This window comes from Corvus cornix, chromosome 5, assembly GCF_000738735.6.
Source record: "Corvus cornix cornix isolate S_Up_H32 chromosome 5, ASM73873v5, whole genome shotgun sequence".
Taxonomy (NCBI): Eukaryota; Metazoa; Chordata; class Aves; order Passeriformes; family Corvidae; genus Corvus; species Corvus cornix.
In genome coordinates this window covers 31,983,030-32,003,209 of record NC_046335.1, presented here as the reverse complement: position 1 = coordinate 32,003,209, position 20,180 = coordinate 31,983,030, and the positions used below count along the sequence as shown (strand labels likewise).

Sequence of the window (20,180 nt, the reverse complement as noted above, 5' to 3'; positions counted from 1 at the left end):
TGTAGTTTACCTTTCATAAATAACTGGTCAACACTTCCAGCTTTATTTAATATTCTTTTATATAAACAAAGATTTATTATTCTGTAATAAAAGATATCCTCTTACATCTGCTGCTGTGGTGCAAAATGTTGTTTGCTTTGCCAGATTAAATAGATAATGAAGTGCAGTAAATGTTTTTTGGTACTATTAACAGAAACATGGCTTTTTATTAATTTCTTTCTTACACAGCCATGCATGGAAATACGTATTAAAATATTTTGAAGGATTTAAGTCTTAGGAAATATTTCACTCTGGTATTAGTCAAGAGATCATATAAGAGTTTTTCCTTTGAATAACCTTAATATCAAAAGAGAGCTGTTATTTTTACAGTATAGGAAATCTAAGAACATCAAGTATCTGTCATTGAAGAATTTAAACTTCAGTATCAGTATAAAGAATTTTATATTGAGTTATTTTTCATACATTGAAATATATGTTGATGTGATAAAAAATCAAAACAGTATATGAAATAAAAACTTACCTAGGAGATACTTGATTGAAGCTTTGTCTGTGCTCTGTCAGAATATACTGAGACTCACTCAGCAGATAGGAAGCTTTTTTCTATTTGAAATGCATTGTGCACTCTCGTCTTGTGATTTCTTTTCCACAGCGTCTTCTTGTTCACTGCTGCTTTCGCTCTTATGGTATTGGTTGTTTCCAGTTTATTTCCAGGTATCTCCAATATACGATTTCTTTCACATTCAGGATTTTTGTTTATTCTGACCTGATCAGGTAACAGAAAGAACCTGTGAACTTTGCATCTTTCCCTCCCCACCAAAAAAAAATGTAAAAAAGGCAAATGCACTGACCTCAGTTAACTCAAGTATTCAGCACCCATTTAAAAAATCATTTAAATATTTGATAGCCAGTAAATTCCATCTGTTTTCTGGTGCTATTCCAACAGTGAAAAGTTATTTCCCTACACATTTTGGTAGCCTCCACATTTTAGGTTTTTGTAGGAAATATACAGGATCAGTAGACATCAGGGCTTAACTTTTAATCCATGCAACATTATTCTGTGAAGGATGATGAAGGTCTGCCTCTCTCAGCTCCTCATGCTTCTATCAGACACAGATGTGAAATGCTGCTTTAGAGAGACGGGAAAAAAAAATCCTAAAGGGTGTAGTGTTTTGTCATCTCTCAGGACAGTGAGCACGCATGGCATCAATGAGTGGCAGATATGAGCTATTCAAACCAGTTGCTGAACTGACGGGATGATGCTTTCATACATAATAGAACCATTAATTATTTCTTCTGATGGACAGCAGTGTGTACTAGAAGAAAAAAGCAGCAGATGATAATACTAGGTTTGATAGGTTCTCTGTGTTTTAACAGCTTGTCATTAAGAAACAAACCAGAAAAAAAATGCTGTTTTGGGATATGATCAGGTAAAACAGACCAGAGTTGTTTTGACAGGGTGGATGTCATTCATAGGGTTAAAACTCCATTCAGGTTAAGGTCTATTCACAGCTGCTTTTTATAAAAAAGATATTCTAAGAAATCTGCTTTGTAAAATCATGGTTTGTGTTTTGCTTCAGGTAGCCTTTCATTTGGGGAACCTGGCTGTTGTCTTGTAGGTTTTCATTCATAACTTAATTTATAGATTAAACCCACACATTTCTTATTTTTTCCCCTGCAAAAGGAAACCGTAACATTTTAAAAAAATGTTTTTCAAAGAACTCTCTGTATGAAGATGATCTTCAAACTCCTTACACACTTTGTATCAAAGACACTTGCAAATCCATTTCTAATTAATTTAGAAATTTAAATTGTCTGATTTAATGTTAAGGAGCTGCTCTCTAGAGGTTAATATGGAAAAAATAATATATTTTGAAGAACTCACTTCAATGTGGCATAAGCCTTCATAAATGTAAAATATGATGGATAAAATCTTCATTTGCACTATCAATGTTGTTAAGGGCAACGTACGATGATTGTGGGGAAAATAATGCGATGTTTGGAACTTATCCTTAAAATAGAGGGTTTTTTTTTTTTCCTCTCAGAATCTTTTTTTAATGTAACTTTTCTTTTTAAATTTATTGACAAGAAAATGTTTACAATAAATCAATTTCTTTATTTTGCCTTCTGTACCTTGAAGGTGAAGAAGAGATAAGATGATGGCTACTTTAAAACCACGGTGAAATATAAAGCCCATCAAAAAGGTGATGGGAGAAAGGGCTACTTCTGCTGGTTTGTACTTATTTACTCTAAGTAAACAACCTCTGATGAAGAACCTCTCTCATCATTAAAGAAGAAAACTTATCTTCATCTTCCTTGTTATGAAATGATGGAGAACATCTGGATAAAGCTTTTTCTAGTTTATCCAGTCAAAAATGATGAGCACTGTTATGCCCTTATATCACATCAAATAACTTTTGGGATATTTTGGGTGTCTAGCTTGCATTCTATCTAGCTCCAGACCAAATCCAAGCTTAGAAGTATATGATGGCTGTAACTTTAAATCTAAGTTGTCAATTTTGTCTCTTTAGATAACAAGTCGAGTTGCCAAGGATACAATGGGTACATGATATAAAGTCCATGCTGAAATTACTGGAATGAGGCATACTTTCTGAAATAATATTAACACTTTCTCTCTTAGGATTTCTGTCTTCACATATACAATCCATGCCTGGAGCTGGTGCCCAAGCTGAACTGAAAGTGACCTAAATTTATTAGCATATTTTTAAGAAGTGTTGATTCTTATGAAAATCTTCCAAGGCACAACCTTTGTATTCCAAGATAATCTTTTGGGAGACAAACACTAGCCCGGTCTGCTTCCACCTTTGCAAATCTCCAAACAGAGGACTCAAATATCTACTCTGTGATAATTCCCAGAAGAAGTCCTGAAGCACAAAATAATTGAGCAGTTTTCTTGCACACACATGCGTGCGAGCACATACGTATAAATATACATACACATATATACATACATGTGTATATATATGTGTACGTGTATATATATATATATATATACACGTACACATATATGTATAAAACTCACTTTTTTTCTCTCTTCAGGACAAGGTAAACTGAACTATTTGTATGTTAGTATCAAAAGTATTCTGCTGTCTCAAACCTGGAGATGAAGATAACTTGGATAAAGCAGCATGTTACAGTTTAGGGGATGACAGTAATTCTGACATCTTGATGTGCAGCCTGAGTCGGGGAATAAGAGATGGTTGGTGTTCAGAATTCAAACGCTGAAGATGAAGGTGGTTAAAATTTTCAACCTTAAATACAGCATAAAGAATTGTATTTTTAGCATAGTGTTCTGAAATTTTTTTCTGTTTGGTCAATCTGCAGCAGGAGTAAGTTATATATAAGGTGCATGACTGACGTGGATGTATAACATCTGTGGTGGAGAATGTTGTCAGTATGACTGAAGTAGCATAAGCTTTGAGCATGCACCAGTGAGCTCTCCAAAGGGCCTATAGTCCATCTTGTGACTGGGTATCTACTATGTGCATTAGGGGATTACTTCCTTGCAGAGTTTGGTTATCTTGGACTCACAATATGGTATGATGAGGGATTCCATGTCTGTAAATAGCATCAGTTGACATGAAGTTCTCATACCTCTGAGCCAGCAATAAGGAATCACAGGGGACTGGCTACATCCCTCCATTTCATTTGGATCACAGGCATGTTGTCTTCTGCATAACTTTGTGACAGCAGAAGGGTTAACTTTGTAGTGAGGCAAAAGTTCTGTACTTGGACAGACTTCTATTTCAGTTCCTACTTTTTTGAGTGGTGATGCACAAAAAGCTACTACGTAGCTTTGGTTAACAATGGGTTGAAAATCTGCACCTGAAAATTGGATGCAGGGTGAATAATGTACTTACCTGCTTTAAGAAGAGTGCTTTTTAAAAGTTGTATAAGTGAGCACAATGCTTTCTTTAAAAACATTTTGCATTTTAAGTGTGTGAGCATTTGGGGTGAAAGCTCACTGAAATTTCATTGCAGTCTCACAGTGATATTTAATATTTACAGTATCAAAGCTGGTAGCTTTGCAAATAGTATTAATCCATGTATTGTCTGTGTTAGTCCATTCATGATTAATAATTATGGGTTCTTCAAGTCCTAAAGGCCAAATAATACCCCCTCTGTATGAAAGTAATTTGTCAAATATATTGGAAAAAACATTTTTCTAATAAGACTGAGTGATCAGTAAAGCTGTATCTCAATGAACCATTTCTACAAATTATAAAATGCATGATAATCACATTAGCATTGCAAATGAATTTGAAAAAAACCCTAAAAGAAGACATAGTGTTAGTGAACACTTCTAAGCATTTTTCTTTTTGAGAATTCTATCAAGTATTTACCATTTATCTAACAAACAGCTGTGCACATGGAAATCCTATTTTTACCCTTTTTCTGTATACTGTCATTCAGCTTTTAGAGAGCTGTAAGATTACCTGTTTCAGGTAAGTTGATAACTAGTGCTCGCTTTTCAGAGAAAAGCGGTGCATTTATCAGAATTTTTAAATTGCTGAAGAACTAATGTTCTGAAGAAAATGTCATCATTATTTCTGCTTCTTTTGTTGTCTACAAGTTGTTCTTGCCTTTGTGAACATAATACACTTTTGCCTTCTTTTATTACTTTTTTTTTTTTGAGGGATGTTTGTGTGTATTTGTTGTGATCTCATATCAATAATTATTTATTTTTGCAGATAAAATAATTCTGTTTTTTCAATGGAATATTTGATTATCTTCCAGCTTAATGAAGTTCATCTGCAAAACTGTATTTTTCAGTGTTTAATAATATTTCTTAAAACCAAAATGATTTTAAAAAATCAATGTCTGAAAATAAAAACAGTCTTCAGAGTTTTAAAATTTTGAAATCAATCAGATAATTAACACTGAATAATTTTTTACTTAAAAACATGACAACCTGAATCTTAAAATTATTTTGAATTTTACAGCAATATCTGCTAGCTCTCACTGAAAGCAGATACTTTGGCATTTCTTAAAATTGATACTATTCTTATTAAATGAGTATTTCCCATAGTCTGGAAAATGGTATAGATCAACATCTTCAAAAAAGAAATGGATTGAGATAGCTTATAAGAAAAGGAGTTTTTGTTACCTAGGAAATGAGTGAGTAAAAGTACTTAGCACAACTCTTAAGTCAGACACCTGACGGCTTTTTAGTTTCCTAGATTTTGATTATGGCAGTAAAGTTAGACTTGAGACAAAGTGGCTTTAATATGAAATTCTTTGAAAAGACAGACAAATAGTTTGTTTTCTACTTTTCTAGTCAAAGTGTTGCTAGTAGATGAATTTGGACAGAATGCTGTAATAAGAATGTATACCACTTCCACTACTAATAATGATAATTTAACGTTATTTCTAGGACTGTTGGTTGCTACTAACACTTGGTTGGAAATTTTATTCAGTGAAATTTTGCAAGAGTGATACTTTCAATTAAACTATTAATTCTTTTTTTGAGAAAGGTAACTAGTGTGCTGACACAGATTTTAATGAATATGTTTTAGAAATCATACTTTGAGCATTTTTGTGTATTAAAATTTGACTACCTTGGTATGTATTTTTCCCCATTATTTTAATATTGTAAACAGCCAAAGATTTCTGCTTTTGTTTAACACTGCGTTAGGAAGGGTAAGTAATAACTGTTTCACAAATATATGAGCTTCAATTATATTTTTAATCACATTTTAATTAATGGATCAGTATTTGTGAACGTGCTGTCTGTTCAATTCAGCCAAATTACAGCAGGTTGCTGTTACTAAACTATTCAGATTGGTAGCAAATTTTGGAACTGTTTTGAAGACTGAGCAGTTTTGCATGATTGTTATTTGTTAACTTGTGATATCTGATGAATATGTTCTCACCAGATGCTGGCCAGATATCTTTCAATTTACTATTTTTTAGACTATGCATGAAACAAATGGTTTATGACCTTGGAATTGTTTTGAATTTTACACTATTTTGGCAGCCCTTCCCCCTCACCTGTGTTAAAGGCAGGTTTTGCAGTTTATGTTTTTTGTTGTAAAGGTAAGGAGCAATAACACTGACCACAAATTCTGGAAGAGTTTGTGGGGGGTGGTGTCAAAGATTTTTAAGTTTTGCTTATGCATATTCTTCCTTTCTCTCTCAATTTGATCTTCCTAGTTGCCATAACAACTTCATAATAGCAGCGCATTTACTGCTGTAGTTAAGGTTGTGTCAGCACTTCCATTATAAGCTACTGTTTTCAGGAATTTCTAATTTATTCACAGGCTTAAAAATGACATACAGTAAGCCTATGTAATTGGTTTTAATGTATGGTACCAACTTTTTGAAAACTGCTGTTGTCTGAGCTCTGATGGCATGTATAAAATAGTGTATCGTTCCAAGTGGGTTTTTTCTTTTCTTTTTTTACTGAGAAGCAGCAAAACATTTTTAGTCTAAAATTAATTTTGACTGGTTCCCATCTGCCAGAGGTATGAGAACCAACATGTTCTTTTGCTCTACCACAATGCCCCATCACGCCTGTATCCAGTTAGACCCATCTGTTCCTGTTAGTTAAAAGGTTAGTGTGAACATGGCGCTTTTCTGGGAAGTAGGAAAAATATAACCTTTTTAATAACAGAGTTTCATATCTCATTAAGAAATAAGTGTTTGACATCTTCAATACATTTATAATTATTTTTATGTTAAATAAAGACTAGTAATGTTTAAATGGTGGATGATTTTTGAAAGGCAAGAAGTAGAGGGTGAGTCTGTTTCTGATATTGAAAAAAGTCAGTTATTCATTGTAGATGCAGTTCCTGTTATAGAGTTTTAACAAGGAATTGTGCATAACTACAATACAACTTTCTGAAATCTGGAAATCGTTTAACCTGGGAAACATGTCAAAGCAGTTATGTAATTTGCTGAAGGTGTTCTGTAACTCCCTGAGTGATTCCACTAAGCCTGTGATAAAGGGATTGTTTAAAGACTTTATTTCACCCAAATAGCTTTTGGGGATTTTATTTAAACACCTTTATTTCAGGCAAATTTACAAGGCACAGCACAAACTTCTTGCCCTGAATAATTATGAATTATATACTTGCAAGGATTCATGGGATTTTTGTTTGCTTTTTTTTTTACCTATCTTCTTGCCAAATGTACTGCAAGACACTTGCCCCTAAAACATACTATTGTCTCCTACAGCAAAACTACATAATTTTAACAGTATGTTATAAAAAAAGCCCCCAAACTTTCATATTCTTTTTAATCCTCTATTGTTTTTGTTTTACTTTGAATTGAAGTCTTCACTTACATAAAATTACTTAAATTTGAAGCATGTTCTTTTTTTCTTTAGTTAATCTTTGATTCTACTTCACTGTAATAAAATATAGTGGCACCTATTTAGACATTTGTATCACCTTGGTTGATGTTTGTAAAACTTCAGCAACAATGTGTAACTTTAAAAGAAAGACTGATTTGATTTAAATGGTCTGTAGTAATCATAGCTGTTAATTTCAAAGGCAAATTTCTTTGATTTTTACTTTTAAAGGAAAATGTATCTAATTTAATCATCCTAGTCAGAAAGTATTTGTCTAAGTATATCTTATTCTGAAGAAAGATTGTGGGTACTGCTCAACTGAAAAATATAATATTATATATTTACATATAAATATAATATATTAAAATATATATATAAAGATATATATTTATATTATAAAATATTATAGTTTTTTAAAAGCTCATTGATGCCTTTGGCGCAGACTTCCTGTTTGGTTCTAGATGGGTGAAATATTCAGCCTGGATATCCTACATCCAAACACTTCATTGTCCTTTTATTGCTTCACTTTTTAATGTGTTTTCCACTTCCCTGCCAGAATCGGTTTAATTGTTTCCCATTTTTTATTGCATGGCTTTGAAATTGTATTCAGAAAATTGCTTTTGAGAGTTTTCTTCCAACTGAGTGTAAGACTTAACAGTCAAAACCCTATAAATGTTGCAAGAAAACCCACTTAACCCCTCAATAAAAAAAATTATTTTTAAAGTGCTACATCATTATGATATTTGCAAACTGCATCTCTTTTTCTAGGTGTTAGAGAAATCTGCATTTGTTCTTCTATCATCTTTTGAGCTTCTCCTTTTACTTTTTCCCCATTCCCTAAATTCATGGAGCTTTGATTTTCAGGGGGTTCTTAGACCTGGAGGATTAATTTTAAATTTAAGCATGAAGAGTTTATTCACCTTAGTTGTTTTCTAGGTTCTTGTTCTGTTGTGATTTTCATTGTGAAAGATTTTGTCCTTTCTCTGACAAGTAAGAATTAATGGAAAATTTTGCATCCTTTGCAGACTTCATAGCTGTGAGAAGTTACTCTGTCTCATCTCTGCAACTGTCTTCATTGGAGTAAATAGCTGAACAGAATCCTAACTTGATATTAGCTTGGTGCTGTTTTTCATAGTACACTTCAGATGAGAGGGATTCTAGAAAGGAGTCGTTTAATGTTGAGGGCTTTGGGTAAACTGTAATCTGTCTACATTTACTTTGAAATCTGTAAGGCACTGCTCTGGAGCTGTTAAACATAGCTTTGTAAAAGGTTTTGCTAGAAATCCTCTGAAAGATCTCCCTCTTTATCAATGGCGATTGGGATAAAAGGTAAGTTTTGATGTCAGTTGCATTTCAGAACAGCAGTATTAGACTAATAGTACTAAGTCTGGGTTGCTGGGATAAGTTGTTCCAAAAGCTTTTCTTTTTTCCAAGATATGTGTTATGTTGATCTTCAATGTATTAGAGATTAGGTAGGGGAAGTATATATTTATGGAGGGAAGATTTAAATAGAAGTACAGATATCAGGGTTTGCATTTTTTTTAAAGCCCATGGTTTGCAAATTGTATAAGCTATTATCTATAAATACCTAGGTACAGGTTGTTTCCAAAAAGCAATCAGCAAAAGATCCCCTTTCTTCTTACTTCATGTCTTATATAATTTTGAAAACAATTCCCTTCAAAAATATTAGATGGTTGCAAAATTACTGAAATTGAAAGAGCTTTTTGGACATTGACTAATGTAAAATTTTGTATCCTTTCTTTCTAATAGATAAACATTAATTTCACTGAAATTCTATTGTTCAGCCTTCAATTGAGCTAAGGTTCAAATTTCAAGTTTCAGACTTATCTGAAATGTTATTAGTTTCCTGTAGGTTTTTTTCTAGGTTAACTAATGTTGTTCGTGAGCCATGTGTGTAGTTGTCACCCAGCAAATAGTCATATGTCTGAAAAACACATGCCCATAATTCAGGTGGTTTCATAGTGATGTTGTGTGGTTCATTCTCTGCCTTGTGATGTGATAAATGAGCTTGATGTTTATATTCTGCAGAAGGGCAGAGCTATCCTGCAAAAGACACAAAACTTGCCAGTTTTCCAGTAAGTGAGGAATGACTTCTGAAGTCCTCCAGGAGAGGTAGAAAAACAGGTCTTGTTCAAAAACCTCAATAATCTTCCTGCTGTATATCTGCTTTCATAGATGTGTGATGTGGGAAAAGAAGTAGTTTCTTCCTGCATTCAGATTGTATGCAGGTTTTTCTAAAGACTCATTTTATAAGCTTGGCAATTTTGAAGAAATCAGTACACAAAGAATATAATTTGAACTTGCCTAATAATTAGGACACAATTAAGGACTACTGTTTAAAATCTAGCCCATTAAGTAATGAATTCATAAAATTAAAGATATTGGAATTTTAGTTTGCTCTTTCTAATTATGTATGTTTCTGTCCAGTCTATTAAGTAACCTTTTATGGTTTATGCATTTTAATCCTATAATTTTACCAGTTTAAAAACATCTACTGGAGCCTTTGCCAGAAATAAGAATTAATGATGTAATGAATTTACTTTCACAGGCTGTTTAAAAGCCAGTTCTAACAATAGATAAGAAAGTCGAAAGGAGAAAGGAATCCAGCTCTCATTTGGAAGGGGAATATCAATGAGTGCACTGAGAAACCACTGAGAGTGCACACTGGAAGGCCAAAAAATCAGGAAAGATGAGAAACTTACAAATGCCTCACCATCATGGGATACATTATCTTGCTGTTTTATATAGGTGCAGGGCCATTCTTTGTTGAGATTAGCTCTTTTGCATTTTAGTCAACACTTCAGTATACAATTAAAGAGTCTTGGGAGCTGAAGTTTATCTCTCCCCAGTTGTGGAGCAGGGACTGGGGTTCTGTCTGAGAAGAGGATGTTCTTTTTTGTTTTGGTGTTTGGTTGAGGTTTTTTTTCCTCCTGAGGATTTACTGCTGCAGCACTGGGAACTGGGAAAAAACCTCAGTAGAACACCTTTATAGTTATTTGTGACTGATTCCACATAACTCTCTTTCATTTTAAAATTATTTTAGAATTTTGAGAAAGACTGTGTTTTGATACCTCATGTTTCTTTTATGATGTTAAGGATGCTATATTTGCAGGATAAACTAATCTAAATGTAATGCAATACTTATCTGTTTGCATGCTGAGTGTTTTAATTGTGCTCAGTTACAATTTCTTAAATTGCATTTTTAAAAGTTTGTCAAGTAAAGATGTCCTGGGAGAGAATTAGCCTCTTGCTGAGTAGTGCTAGGGTAATGCAGATAGCATCTTCAACACCCCTTTGGGCATGCAATTCTGGTTTTGTCACTGAAACTACAGGTCAAAAAGTGTACCCTTATATCTTAGTGTCCAATGCTTCTTTCTAAATCTGGAGTAGGAATGTACAGTAGGAAAGACTCAATAATTTTTAATAATTATCTATTTATTTAAATAGTGCTTTAATGTAATTATTTTCCATTTCCATTTATCTGGGGATTATGAAAATATATACTTTGTTTTTTCATTATGAGCTTTTTTGAGTGACTCAATGTATGAATGCATTTGTCAGCTGGATTGAGAGTATCGTGCTTTATGCCTTATCTCAGCCTTATTTTTAAGGAATCTCTGTCTTTTCTTTCAATCACACAGACGTTAAGTCTCACAGGGGAGCACAAGACTCATGCTTCTGTGATTCATCACATGGTCTTCTGCCACACTGCAGGCATCCTGCATAGTGGCAGCAAAAGACTCCTATCTCAGTACTCTTCTGTCAGCCCATGTGTAAAGTGTAGTTGGGTAGAAGAGGAAAGATTTGTAGACCAAAGAGGCCTGGCCATCAAGAGCTGGGTGAGAGGCAACAGGGCTGTGCAGAAGCACAGAGAAAGCCTCAGGCCCTGTCTTGTGGTACCTGCAGGACAGGGACATGTGTCTCATATGAGCAGATACAGATACATGTATGCATCATCAGTGAACAGGATTGCCATTGCTATCGTTGTGCTTAAATGCATACAACTTCTACATTTGATTCTAGTATACTTCAGAGAACTGCTTTTTGGAAAAGCCTGTCTTGTTGATTGCCACTTTAAAATAGAGATGAACATTGAAATTCAATGCTTGCAAAAGAATGCACGTATGCAGTTAAAATATCTCTTACAGAGGCATGACCAATTGTGTGATGAGAAGAAACAGGAAGTTAAGCTGTGATTCTGTTCATCCAGAGACTGTGAGTATCTTCAGAAATGTCAGGCTTTGCTTCCTGCTGGGTATTTGAATGGAGCAGTGTTCCATGAAATCTACCCTCAGATGGAATAGGCTGTGTATGCAGAGGGAAGTTTTGTTGTTCTGTCCTTTATCTTTCTGGGAGATTTCTTTGACCTGCCTTTTGAGGATACTGTATCTTCCCAGTTGCCTGTTTTCCACAATTTGAATTCAGTTTTTTGGGGTAACAAGTCAAAGATCATTTTTTTCCTTTATGCTGCAGGGAGTGGGGAGTGGGAAGGGTATTGTCTGCAAAAATCATATTTGTTACCTGTGTGCAGCAAGCCAATAATGACACACTTGAGAGAGACATTGATTATTTATTTCAGAGCTGTGCAAGCCTGGGTGTCTGGTGGTATTCCACAATCAAGCACAGCAACCATCAAAAATTTTTACTATTTGTACATATTAGCAAACTAAGGAATTAGTTTGCTGCAAGTTGCATAGTTCTCTTATTAATTAGTATTCTATCTTCTATTGGTTAATGATTCTCTCATTTCCCATGCTGATTGCTCCACATGCTCAAGCTTTCTCTTCTTTGGGGTTGGTGGGTTTCTTGTTCCAGTGGTCACAGTCTCCCCCTGCCAGAATTACCTTTTAGGCAGTTGGAGCTGATTTCAGCACAGTTGCTGAGTTGTGTTTATTGGTTTCTTCCTTATCTTGGGAGCTCTGCCAGACGGTCTATAAGTTCTGCATTCTTTGTGTCCACTTTCAGAGGGCATCCTACTTCCCAAGCCTTGTTAACCTCCCACTAGGTCTGAGATTGCTGAAGCATGTCCAGCTCTATACCTTAACAAGGCAATTCTACCAACAAGTAATTTGTGTTTCTAACTCATGGGCATCACTTAGAACTTGGTTGTTAGCTGCTCTCTGTTTCATGGATTAAATCTCCCTTCTTGTTGATTAGGCTTGAAAGTATACAAAGATCAAACATCAGAGAACATCCTTTCTTAAAAACATATTTACGTGGTCCACATTTTTCAACAGTGTTACAGTATCACGTTTAACAGAGACACATAAAAATAGGAAATTAAATCTGTGTGCTTCAGCTCTTATTTGACTGGTCCAGGATATGTAAAAAATCACCTTTTATAAGCAGCTGAGATCTGTGAAGCAGCTGCATGCCTTTCAGTAGCTTTAGGAACAATGAGCAATGAGAGCAATTTCATGCACTTTATCAATCAGTGGGATTCTAGGAATATTTGAGACTATTTTGTGTATTAGCTGAGACAGTTAAAAGACAGTTCAGTGCCCTTTTTTTTGCTTTTTAAATTTTTTAAAAATATCGTTCGTTGGTTGTGTGGATAGATATTCATGCTTCAGAGACCTCCTTCTTCATCATCCCCTTTCCTGTTATCTCAGTAACAACTCCCACAAAAAAGTCTTAAATATATTAAAAAATATCTTGAAAATATTATGGCTGACAGCATTTTCTGCCTAGGAGAAAAGAAGTGCTGTTTGTTTAATGAATTAAAGATGACATTTGCCTCCAACAGCCGAAGAGAGGCTGCTGTCTGTAGAAACACCTTGGTGAACAATCTCAGCTTGAAACTGGTCCAAATGGTTGAGTACAAAATGTACCCTCTATTATAAAACATGGGGTTTTTTGATCAGGTGATCTACTTCTGAAAGTAAAAGAGGTGATGAACGTTCTGTTGGTATAACAGAAAATAGCTGTGTAATTGCAATGAGGCTCATTAAAAAATATGTTTAGCATGTTGATTTAGACATTTGATTTCCTCTGTGGGTGTTCCAAATCACTGTAATCTTCTATGCACACCACGCTGGTAGGACAACTTCAAAATTTATTGAGCATTTTGAGATAATCCACAGGATATACATTCAAAAATGTTGAATTGTATCTCAATTAAAGAGTATAAACTATATATGCCCATTTGGAAGTCCTTTATTTGATGTTCTTGAAGTAAGCAAGCACCTTCTTTGGTGAGACCAATGTTCAGAAAAATTGCATTGGAGTAATCAAATATAGAAGGTTTGTCTCAGGTGAGCCTTAGTTTTATATCACTTATAGTGACTTTGAAATCATATTTCATGTAAATTTTATTGTTTATACTTGTATAATATTATAACCTTGTAGTGGATGTGAGGGCTGCTTCTCTTGATGCCTTAAGAGGCCTCCTATAAAACAGAGACTAAACAGGAGTAAAGGATTAAAAGAGGCATTTACTTGAAAGGCCTTCAAAGGTACACCCTGGGGAGCCTGAAGCTATTCTCAAAACGGACCCCAAGATGGACCACAGGTCACGAGTTCTTCACTCTTTTATAGGTTTGGTTCATTTGCATAGCAGGGTTAATTCTTCAATTAAAACTTCAGTTTTCCCCTCAGCTAACCCCACCCACACCACCCCCCCCCCCCCGTTTTAGAGGCTCTTTGGTTTACACTTTTTTGCCTAGGACAGTCTTCCTTGAAAAGCAGATCCAGAGAAGCTTTGTTATGTCTACCTAGCATGAGAGAGCAGAAGTTAAAAGGCTACAAGAAACTTCAGAGTCACACACCAAGTAGGATAAAATTTGAAAAATATGAAAGTTAAAACCTAAGGCATCAGTCTAGTGAATGATTATATTATTAGTGAATGGTTATATTTATTTATAGTAATGGATATTACTATAATGGATATTATGATAATGTATGGTATTTTATGAAATAATGGAATGTAAAGAAGAAATGTATTGAAAGTTGAAATTAAATGTAGAATTTAGTCCTTGTGTTGAAGCTGCTGGATTTTTCTATTTTTTAAACAAATTAAGATTTTAATGAAGCTTTGTTTTATGGCATTCAGTAAAAAGCTTCAGCAGCAGAGGTTCAGGTGGCTTGCTGCTGGGAATTCTTTGAATGAGATATTGCCTAGATAGAGTTTTATTTATTTTTTGATTATGTTCTTAAACAGAAGAACTGATGCTACTAGTGGAATCTACTAAGGAAGCCAGATTTTAAAAAATCAGTTCATTTATAATATTTGTTAATAAAAATAAGAAATTAAATTCTAGGAAACTAATATTAAACATTTCTTCTGTAAGTATGAAAGGCACAATTGTTTTCTGGTGTAACTGATTGCATTTTAACAGCAGTAGTGCCCATCTGCTTCTCAGGGTTTCTTGGCAACTTCAGTGCACTAAAAATTATAAATGCTTTAAATGATACTGCAAGTTGTATAATTTTGTTTTACTGAAGTCCTTATTGGAACACACTGTTCTAACAAAGTGCGACTAGATATAATATGTATTTGTACTTTTTTTGTGATTTTGGCGTGGAATTTTTTCAACATTTATGATTAAATAAATCTCTTAGAAGCTCTGGCACTCGACACAGAAAAGTGAGCTGTTGTACAGTGCATGTATTAAATTGTAAAATATTGTTTAATTGGTGTTGTGTCATTAAAAATTGGACAGATTAATTTATTATCCAGGTAGGCACTTATTGTAATTCTATTTATCCTGATGAAAAATCAGATGATGGAGAGTTTTTGCTCTAATTATTCTGATCTTCCCATTTTTAACTTTACTGATGTATAACTGTCATTTTTGTGGAAAACACAGGAAAATAATCTGAGAGAGTAAAGATTGGAGAAGAATAGAAAAAGAAAATGGACACTTAAAAAAAAAAAAGCCAAAAACAAACTACAGAGACTCTGAATTTGGCCTGGTAAGGAGATTACCCAGCAGTTTGTTAACACTGTATATGTGTGTTTGATGCTTCTGATAAGGGTAGAAGAAATTAGATGGTCCTGGTGTCATGAAAGAACAGAAGAGTCTGTGGTGGTAAAAAAAAAGCAGACTGGAAGCATGCAAAGATCTAGCATAAGAGTAATTGAAGATGATGGTCTTTTCTAATTATCTCTGCTACTAGTTGAGTTGTAGGTTTTTGAATAAAAATGAGCAAAGAGAGGAAGGAATTGCCCTGCTGCTGAACAGGGAAGAAAGTTACTAACAGGTCAAAGCAGGAAAATGGAAGTTTTAAATATCTTCTTTTTTGCATAAATCCACACTAACTAGATTCTCTCTGGCTGGATAATTAACATATTTTTAACAGCATTTGGAAGTGGATTCTGTTAGAGAATTCTGGAAATGTTATCAGTTTCAAATTTCCACTTAGTTGAAGTAATATTAGGGAGGAGAGAGTATCCTTCCTCTGTTGTTTCACTTTGCCTTAGGCAACTACTTGTCACAAGTCATGGATTTGAGATACTGTGTGATCGACCATCAGTCTGAATAAGTACAACCATTCTTATTTAGGGGGGTCTAGCCTTGGAATGCTTGACTATCTTTATATGTTTGATGTTTAGACATCAGGAAGAATTTCTCCATGAAAAGGGTTGTTAAGCATTGGAACAGACCGCCCGGGGAGGTGGTGTTCAAGAAACGACTGGACATGGCACTTAGTGCTGTGATTTAGTTGACAAGGTGGTGATCAGTCAAAATTTGGACTTGATGATCTTGGAGATCTTTTCCAACCTAAATGATTCTGTGATTCTGTGAAGCTGTATGGATGTCACAGGTTCACAGGATAATGTGGATTGTCAGAGTCTTCAGAAGGTCTCTAGTTCAGCCTCTCAAGCAAAGCAAGGTCAGCTGCAGTCAGACAAAGTTGTGCAGGGCTTTATCCAATAGGAATCTCAAAGGTTGGCATTGGCATAACCTGCCCTACTGCCTGACTCACGGTGAAAATGTTTTTCCTTATGTCCAGTCTGAACCTCTCATTTCAATTTATTCCAGTTGTTTCTTGTCCTTCCCTCCATGCACATTGAGTACCCTGGCTCAATCACTTTGATAACCTCCCCATACTGGCAGGCTGCTGTTGGGTCTCCCCCAAAGCGATCTCCTGCTCAGGCTGAAAAAGCCTCATCTCCTCAGCATTTCCTCACAGGTGAGTGCTCCAGCCCCCAGCCATCCTAGTGGCTCTGCTGAACGTTTACTGGTGTCTCTTATGGGGGCCCAAACCAGTGCAGTATTCCAGATGTGAGCTGAGCAACTCTGAGGAAGCACTGCTGGCTCCCAAGCAGCTTGCTGCCTGGCAAGGCCTCTGCTGCAGCCTGGATACATCTTCACGGTGTAGATGAAAAGTGACATAGCATGTACATTGCAGTGAGATAGGGTTTAGATTAAACATGGAAAAAATACTTCTCATGTAAGAGCAGCCAAACATTTTGAGTAAACTCGCTAAAGACACTCGAAGGAAGTGGAAGGTCTTCTACAATGAGCTAGAAAAACATCTTCCAGGAATGAGGTAGGAGTAGGTGAGCCTGCTTGGGAAGTAAAAAGTCTAGATGTTCATGTGAGGCCTGTTCAAGTTCTGTGATTTCACAATAGTCTGGACAGGAACAAAAGATCCCAATATTTTCTTTCTAAATATTATTAGCTGTTTGAGTTAACATTGCATGAAATAATTATGTTTATATGAATAAACATAGCCCTACATACCACAAGCTGTAGAAGTGAAAACAGAGGAAAATATTTGAGTGTATGTGTCACCATTTCTCTTCCATATTCCATTTCAATTTGAAGTATTAAAGTTCAGCACTCATGCATGGCTGCTCAGTGTTACCCTTTTATATTTCTCACTGTTAATGATACTGCTTCCATCTTTTCTTTGATTATTGTTACATTCTTCTCAAAATAGTGTTCTTTTCTTGTGGCATATAAAGTGTTACTGTATCACTGAAAATTGAAAGAAGAAATATCTGAGGCAAATGGCAGTCCAAGAAACAGCCACTTGTATTTCTTTGCTGGTCTACTTTTTAAAGACTTATTTCAGACTCAGATTGGTTATACTGTCATTTTATTAAATCTTCTTTGAGTTAATAACCTGTAATGCAGTGAGCGTGATTTAAATTGTACTCATGATTGTAATAAAGAGTACAAGTATCATGGTGATCAAATAAAATCAAATTATTTACTGGGCTTCCAGATGACTGTGTGATTACCATATTTTAAAATTTTTGTTAGTAAGCAATAAATAAAAATTACTGAAATTTTTATTAGAAATTAGGAGCGATACCTCTTGTCATTTGTGTCCATTTAAGTGATTGACTTCAGATTTAGCACCAATATTTGTTTCAAAAATAGAATGTGTTCTATGTAAGAGTGAAAATTCATGGAGTTTGCCTCTGAAGAAGGAGAAATCTACCCTGGAAAGATTTCTTTTCTTCCTCATGGCTCCAACCAAACTCAAATCAAAAGTCTTGTGTCTTTATGAGTGTATATGTTCTGGTGCATTTGGCAAGTATCTTTTAGGTGTAGTGAGGACCAGGGTCACCACTGCTTCCACAGTTTGCTCAAAATACATGCATTAGTGATTGTGTTTCAATAAATGCTAACTAAAAGCGGAACATAAGAAAAAAATGTATTTGCTTCATTACTTCCTCTACTCCCTTGAGTTTTTAAATGCTTTAGTTCGAAGAAACATTGATAGACATTGTTTCTGCTATACTTGTGTTCCCAGAAACACTTAAGTATGACTATGTATGACGACCTTCCTATTTGGCTTTTGTATGTTTAAAAGGGACAAATGAATTAACAAAAAATTAGAATTTCTGCATTTGGGGATTTAATAAACTTGTGTACTTTGGACAAAGTCTTAAGCACTTCAAGGTTAAAGATATAACTCTCTAAGCAGGTGTGTGTATGTGAAAAATGCATGAATAATCATGCTGAACATATATATATACACTATATATTTGTTTGTCTAATGGTATATATATTCTTTTTCCTGAGTGTGCTGTTGATCATACAGAAAAAGTGAATAATTCACACAAAGTATTAACACAGAATCCTGTTAAAATATAAACCCAAACAAGTAGGAAGTAAGTTCAGGATGTATTCTCTGTGCATTTATTCATGCAGAATTTAGGCAAGTTGCTTATTCTGTTACGAATTAAGAGAATTAAGGCAGCTAATTGTCATGTGAGATTAATCCAATTGAAACCCTGGCAATATCTGTAGTAGGGCAAAATGGAAAAATAAAAAAGAAAAGGTGCAGTGACTGCTTTGTGCTGCTGTCTGATCCTTTCCTCTTGTAACTGGTATCTATAATTGTGTATAAGTGAGAGACTGTTAGGACTGTAAATATGCTTTTCCTCTCTGACATGTTTCCTGCCTGTTGCTTGGTTACCAGTACTTTGCCACACATACGTGCGAGGTATTAGCTCATTCTTCTGTCTTCACTCTTTGAGCTTTAGTGAGAAGATACATGATCAAAATTCATGATTTTATTTCTCTGCCTTTAGCTATTAAGGGTTAAATGACTTATCATCCTAGGAGATTTAGAAGTGGTTATGCATAATTAATTTATTTCATATGGAAGGATAGGCTGTTCCACTATATATATATGTGTCTTTCAGGGTAGTTTTGGTTTTTTCTTTTGTTTTAGGGTTTTTTTCCTTCTTTTAGAAAATGGAGTTCTTTACTAGTTGCAATGAAACAGCCGAATGATTTAGCATAAACTGTCATTGTGACCTTTCCCAGTGATGGTGGTCTTTGCCATTTCCCCTCTAACTTATCCACAGTATGCTGTTAGTGTGAGGATCACTACAGAATGACATACAGTATTTTAAGTATTTCTATTGTGTCTGTCACCATGGTGCCTAGCAGCTTTCAATGAAGTGGAGCAAAGGGGTAAAGAATGCAGGTTAATATACTTTATTATATTTATTTAACTGCCTGATTTTAATTTTTCCCTGTATTTTCATGAATAGTCATGGGAGTACGAAACTGAATTATGGGATTGTCGTAGAATAGATGAACACAAGAGTAGTCATATTCCCTCTATCTTGTCTTTTCCCCTCAAAAAGAAAGGATTAATACTTGATTTGTAAATTGTGTACCTGAGTCAAACATGCAAAAGTGGAAACAAGTTGAGAAAATTCTTTAATGTCAGTTGAAGTTATGTTAATAGAATGATTATAACTTGAGCAATCCAGAGTTTTTGAATGAGTCTTCAATGCATTGCATTGGGTTTTCTTAAAATATTTTTTTCTGTACATGTTAATATTGGTAGCCATTTTATAATTTCAATAATGTTAACTGATACATGTTACAAATGTGCTATTTTACAGTAATTTCTGAAGCAAATATGTCTTAGGGTATCGGCTGTTGGAAGAGTAATGCCATAGTGGCATTTTCTCCAATATGTTCATTAATGAAAAATGATTTCAGATAAGATTGCAAATTTAACTTTTAAGAGTACAAACTTCTTAGCCATTTAAAAAAGACAATGTCAGCATGATGTTAGCACTGAAAACTCTAATGTAGATTACTGTATACATTAAAGTTTAAAATCCTTCTTTGCAAGGTAGTTGCTTTATTAAAGTTCTTTCTCTTTCTTTCTGGATGATTATGTGTATAATACATGAACTGTGCCTGAATCTGATAACTTCTTTAAGAGCTACCTACCATCATTCTGATTTTTGGAGTATCCCAATTAACTGCCTTACTCAAGAAAGAAAAAACCTCTTACACTGAACTACACAAATATCAATCTTTACTTTTTAAATGAAATCCAGTTATCTCTCTGCTTCAGTAAATCTGGTTTAAACTCTACAGTCTTAAGGTGACAGCAGTAGTAAAACCAGTAGTAAAAAAGT

The 20,180-nt window shown here is 34.6% G+C and overlaps 2 protein-coding genes across 2 annotated transcripts in view; one reads left to right on the top strand and one right to left on the bottom strand.

The window, feature by feature from the left end:
* The window catches only part of CHRM5 (cholinergic receptor muscarinic 5), a 50,263-nt gene extending 49,052 nt beyond the window's left edge, over positions 1 to 1,211 (bottom strand). Inside the window, exons 1-2 of the mRNA XM_010391259.4 lie at positions 849 to 1,211; positions 521 to 763 (exon numbers count right to left, since the gene is read on the bottom strand). The gene's annotated coding sequence lies outside the window, so the exon portion shown is untranslated. The remainder of the gene's footprint in view (positions 1 to 520; positions 764 to 848) is intronic.
* Positions 1 to 20,180, top strand: part of AVEN (apoptosis and caspase activation inhibitor) — a 90,470-nt gene that overhangs the window by 38,393 nt on the left and 31,897 nt on the right. The window lies entirely within an intron of this gene.